The sequence below is a fragment of the Choloepus didactylus genome, chromosome 4 (assembly GCF_015220235.1).
Source record: "Choloepus didactylus isolate mChoDid1 chromosome 4, mChoDid1.pri, whole genome shotgun sequence".
NCBI lineage: Eukaryota > Metazoa > Chordata > Mammalia > Pilosa > Megalonychidae > Choloepus > Choloepus didactylus.
This window is the reverse complement of record NC_051310.1, coordinates 105,455,189-105,460,616: the sequence shown is the minus strand read 5'-3', so window position 1 is coordinate 105,460,616 and position 5,428 is coordinate 105,455,189.

The following is a 5,428-nucleotide window of genomic DNA, read 5'->3' as shown; positions in this document are numbered from 1 at the left end:
TGGAAACAGATATGTTGAGGGGAGTGTGTCACCTGACTTGGGGCAGCATGGCAACCCCAGCTTACCCAGGTGGAAACGGATGGTTGAGGTAGGAGAGGAGAACGGTGTAGCCTGCTTCATTTCTCAAAAGACGTGGGAGCCCAGCTGCCACCCACCCAGAATGTCCCATGATTCTCAGATTTTGTAGTTTATAGCAACTGTCCTCAGGTGATTGAAGCATGAAAATCTTTTCTTTTAAAGATTGGTTATGCCATCATTTTTGCTTTAGCCTGGGACTGTGTTTATTGTGGTCTGGCGAGGACTTTGCACACGTGGGGTCTGAGCCCACTTCTGGGGGAGCTACCTCTGCTAGGGTCTTCAGAAGGGCTGCCCCAGTTTCCTGGACAGGAATGCACAGGTGGCTTCCAGAAGACCCTGTCGTCCAAGTGACCACTAAAGCTGTTCATGCATCCTCAGCTGGTCTTTACGTTGAGTTTCTACAGTACTCTGGCATTTGTTCACAGCTAAAAATGGTGTGATGTGGAAAAATATTATTTGTTATTTACACCCCCTAACTGCCTTCTGAAGAAGATGGAGCCCAAAGACTGTTTGCTTAGTGGGGTCATGGAAGAGAAGATACAAAATTGGAAGAAAGGCAGGAAAGAATTAAATTGCTCTGCAGAAGAGAGGGAAGTATATGGGGGGTGAGGTGGTCTCCTCTGAAGCTTTGCAGAGAAAGGTCAGTGGGAGGGGAAACCATGTGGCTGAGGACAGTATTTACAGGGAGACTGGAGATGTTGAGCTGGAGTTTTTGCTGAGTTTGCCGTGTGCTGTGTCCTATGACTCTCCACTATATCTCCCCTGTTGAAACTTCAGAACTATGTTTCTTGCTCTAGTGCATTGTGGAGGAACCAAGGGGAGTGCTGACTCTTGTTCCAAGGTTGGTAAGCAAGGGATCAGAGGTTTCTACTGGAAGAGCCTCGGGCCTGGGTTCACTTTTGCAGGGAGCACTAGCTACCTCTACACCCATGTTCTCCAGTCTGGCCATTCCTTTCTTTAAGGAAAAGAACATTTAAGGTAGATGGTACAACCAGAGCAAAGGTGAGTTTGGAGAGGGAGGAAGAGACCAATGTGGGACAGAATATGTGTGAGTATATTGGGCAGTGGGGTGGAGAACAGAGGCAGAGGGTGATGCTAGTAGGTAGGTTAAGGTTAAGGGTGAGGGTTGGCATTCTTCCAGAGGTCCTACCAGCCAAAATCTTAGGATAATCCAAATCAATTCCAGGGCCCCATGTGGTCCAGGCTTGATTCATATGACATTCAAAGAAACATAGCCCATCTTCTTTTTACAATTCATATTGGCTCTAATAATCCATTAGCTTCCTCCGAATGAAACCCTCAGTTCTGCAGTTAAGCAGGTGTCCACTCTTGCTATGTCCCTCCTGCAGGGGCAACCACCACTCTAGAAATTGGCTGAGGCACTGGATGATCTTCTGCTGCTTGAGACTGTTTGTGAGGCATACTCCAGTGGAGAAAGTGGTGTCCCCTTGCCTGCAGGGATGCCTTTTGGACACCTTGCTGCCTCTCTGTGTGTTCTTGCAAAGGTCCCCAAAGAGCTTCCTGGCAAAGGCATTTCATACTTTTTAAACTACTTGGCAAGTGGTTTACAAATCCTTCTAAATACCAGCAGATTAGTCAGTAGAAATCCAAAAGTTGAGAAAAAATTAATTGAAAGAGCTATTGAATCGAGGAGGTTTTGCCTGAGTAAATATTTTCTCTGTGGAAGTCTGATCTATTCATTTAGTAATACTAATTATGGTTTTGCTAATTTGGGGGTAGTTTCAGAGAAAGTGCTTTATTCCATCAGGAGCCATCACTTGGTTAAGAGGATTTTGTTTTTCATTTTACGATGTTTCAAAGGAAATTAATTCTTGCAACAGCTTTAGCTATTCTTTGCTTACATCTTCTCCCTTGCTGCTCAAGGTTGACAAGAAAATACCTCTGGCTTTTGTTAGTCCCTTTGGCTGGTCTCTTGTACTCTGGCTGCATGCTCTCTCTACCAACCCTTCAGGGAACTCACAAAAGAGACAGGCAGAAAGGATCCAGGAGTTTCCATTCTCTTCAGAAGGATGGCCAGACTGTCAGAGCAGAGGCCAAGCCCTCTCAGGCCTTGGGATTTTGTGTATGCAGTTACCTCTGCCAGAAACACTCTCTCCCCCTTTCCTCTTCACCAGACTGTGAAATTCATTCTTGAGTTCTCAGCTTAGCTATCGCTTATTTGACCCATGTCTACATCCACAGCCATGTACCCATCTTCTCTCCAGACCCGTGGCTCATTACTATTGGACCCTTCATTGGATATGTCATAGGCACCTCAAATTCAGCATGTCCCAAAGCAAACATGCCCTTTCCTTCCCACTTCCTCCCCTCCCTTCTCTCCTCTCTAAACCACCTTCTTTTCCAGTCCTCCTTGTTTCCAGTACGGCACTGTGGTGCCTCAAGTCACTAGAACCAGAAACCTGGGAGTCATTCCAGAATCTTCTCTCTCTCCCTTATCCCCACAACCCCCTCAATTCTACTCCATACATGGATCCAACGGGTCCCACCTCTTAAATCTCTCTCTGATCCATCCTTGCCTTTCCTTCCTCTCCCTAGGTGGGATGCTGTCCTTGTTTACTTGGATTACTGCCTTGGTCTCCTAACTGGCCTCCCCACTCTGGCCATCATAGTAATCTCTGGTGTGAATTGTACAAATCACGTGATTTTACTCCTTGTTCCAGATTCTTCCATTTCTACAACTTCCAATCCCATTGAATATAATCTAAACTTCCATCTGGCCCCTGCCTAGTTGTCTTATTTCATCTTCTGTTACTTTGGACAAGTTAGGACTCTTTAAAGTGCAGGGAACAGAAAATCCAACCCGAAGTGACTGAGGCAAAAAGGGAATTTATTATTTCACCTAACTCAAAGTCTAGGGATAGTTTGGCTCAGCTTCAGGCACGCTGGGTCCAAGGACTCAAGCCATGTCATCAGAAAGCTGTTTCTCTCTGTCTCTCAGCTCTTCTTTGTTGGTTCTATTCTCCAGCGGGTTTCTCTTCACCTTGTAGCAAGATCACTGCCAACAGCTCCAGTCTGCTACATCCCCCTGGTAACAAGTCCAGCAGAAAGAGGTCTGTCTTACAAAGTACCAGGTGCTCAAGCAAAGTACCCGGAGTGGGTCTGATTGGCCCCAATTGGCTTTCCTTGGTTCCCATGCCCACTCTTTTTTTTTTTTTTTTTTTTTTTTACTTTTTTTTTTATTAAATTCAGTTTTATTGAAATACATTCACACACCATACAATCATCCATGATATACAATCCACTGTCCACAGTATGATGACATAGTTATGCGTTCATCACCACAATCTCTCTCTGAACATTTTCCTTACATCAGAAAGAACCAGAACAAGAATAAAAAATAAAAGTGAAAAAAGAACACCCAAATCATCCCCCATCCCACCCCATTTGTCCTTTAGTTTTTATCCCCATTCCTCCACTCATTCATACACTAGATAAAGGGGGTGTGATCCACAAGGTCTTCACAATCACACTGTCACCCCTTGTAATCTACATTATTATATAATTGTCTTTAGGAGTCCAGACTGCTGAGTTGGACTTTGGTAGTTTCAGGTGTTTACTTCTAGCTATTCCAATACATTAAAGCCTAAGAGGTGTTATCTATGTAGTGCATAAGAATGTCCACCAGAGTGACCTCTCAACTCCATATGGAATCTCTCAGCCACTGAAACTATTTCGTCTCATTTTGCATCCCCCTTTTGGTCAAGAAGATACTGTCAGTCCCACGATGCCGGGTCCACATTCATCCCCGGGAGTCATACTCTGCATTGCCAGGGAGATTTACACCCCTGGGAGTCGGGTCCCATGTAGGGGGGAGTCCCATGACCACTCTTAACCTATCACAGTGGCCAGAGGAAGGCCATGCTCTGCTGGTCCAGGTTTGAGTCACATGCCCATCCCTGGAGCAGGGGGTAGAATCAGTTTTACCCAAAGCACATGGAAGAAGAGTGTGGTTGGGCAGATTTCCAGTGAAAAAATGGAAAACCGACCTTGGGAGAAGCTGAACTGGAGGTGGCACAGGCCAACAACAGGCATGCATGACTCACCCCATTCCTGCAGGACTGCTCCCTGCCAGCTCTCTTCCCAGCTCTCCCTCCTGGCTGGCTCTTCCTTTTCTGTCAGGTTGCAGACTAAGTGTTGCCTCCTCTGGGATGCCTTCCCTGACTCTGCACAGAGACCTGGCTGCCTCTCCTCACATTCTCACTGACTCTCGATTTGTTGCAATGATGCTGTTACGTTGCAACTTTGGGTTTGCATGTCTCCCTTCTAGAGCATAAGCTCCTCGAGGATAGGGACACTTTCTTTACATTGTGGTAGCACTTGTACCTGCCACAGAGCCTGGCCTAGAGTAGATGCCTGTTAAGTGCTTGCTGAATGAGAGAAGGTATAAGGAGAAGGCAGATATCACCTGGATGTTAGTCCTGCATGTCCTCAAGGTAGGAGGAATAGTCAGAGTACTGGGTAACAGCAGAATCAGGATCCACAAAGAGCTCAGAACCCTGGAACAATGGACCAGAACTGCCAAAATGAACTGAAGAAGGGCTAAATGTGAAGTCCCGTATTTAGGTCTAAAAAAGCATTTGTTGGGCTAAAGGGTGGGAGTGGTAGGGATATCTGGAAAAGAAACACTGTGGTCTTAGTGTGCTACTTAAAATGCTAATATGATCTCAGGCCACACTAATGGAAATGTACCATATCCTCCGGCTCTTAGGTATATTTTGACCTCTGTGATTCTTGGCAAATCACTACCACACTAGGCCCTTCTCTTGTTTTGTTTGTATTTTCATTTATTTTCTTCTACTTCCATTCCTTGACCCCATAGGCAACATTCTTCTCATATTCGTCTTGTTTGTATGTCTTCTTGTAACATGTGTATTGTAGTTGTTTTGAATTTATATTACTGGTATCAGATCACAGAGTTCATTCTATTTCTTATTTTTCTGACTCGGCACTTTGTTGTTAGATTTCCATCCATGTTGCCCTGAGGCAATCAAGATCATTGCTTCTAAATGCTGAACCCCCTGCATTTGACCTGTCCACTCCCCTGATGATGGATACCCAAGTTGCATTTAACTTCCAGCCACCGCAAACAACTGTGATGAACTTCTTTGCACATGTCCCTTATGGATCCTTATGAGAATGCGTTTGGGATATATACCCAGGCAAGGATTTGCTGGGTCCCAGAGCATGTGTTGTGCCGGTTTGAATGCATTGTCCCCCAAAACGCCATTATCTTTGATGTAATCTTGTGTGGGCAGACGTATCAGTGTTGATTAGATTGTAATTCTTTGAGTGTTTCCGTGGAGATGCGCCCCACCCAACTGTGGGTGAT